Below are 262 nucleotides of genomic sequence, written 5' to 3'. Positions count from 1 at the left end.
TGGATATCCAAAGATGCAAAATTGTCGATAATCTCTCCCATAAAATTTTCTTCGTCTTTGTTGCCAGAATCTTCCAACGTCATGATCTCCGCTTTCTCGAATGCATTTCTGATTGATAATGCAGACACAGATTCCCAAGCACGTTGAACATATTGTGCAGCATCTAACAAATGTGCAGGTTTACCGTAAACGACTCCAGCTGATTCACGTGCGAGTCTGGCTGCTTGTTCCTTTTTATGAGCTTTCGATTCATCAAGTTCGT

The sequence above is a fragment of the Plasmopara halstedii genome (assembly GCF_900000015.1).
Source record: "Plasmopara halstedii genome assembly, contig: Scaffold_816, whole genome shotgun sequence".
Lineage (NCBI taxonomy): Eukaryota > Oomycota > Peronosporomycetes > Peronosporales > Peronosporaceae > Plasmopara > Plasmopara halstedii.
This window is presented reverse-complemented; position numbering follows the sequence as displayed.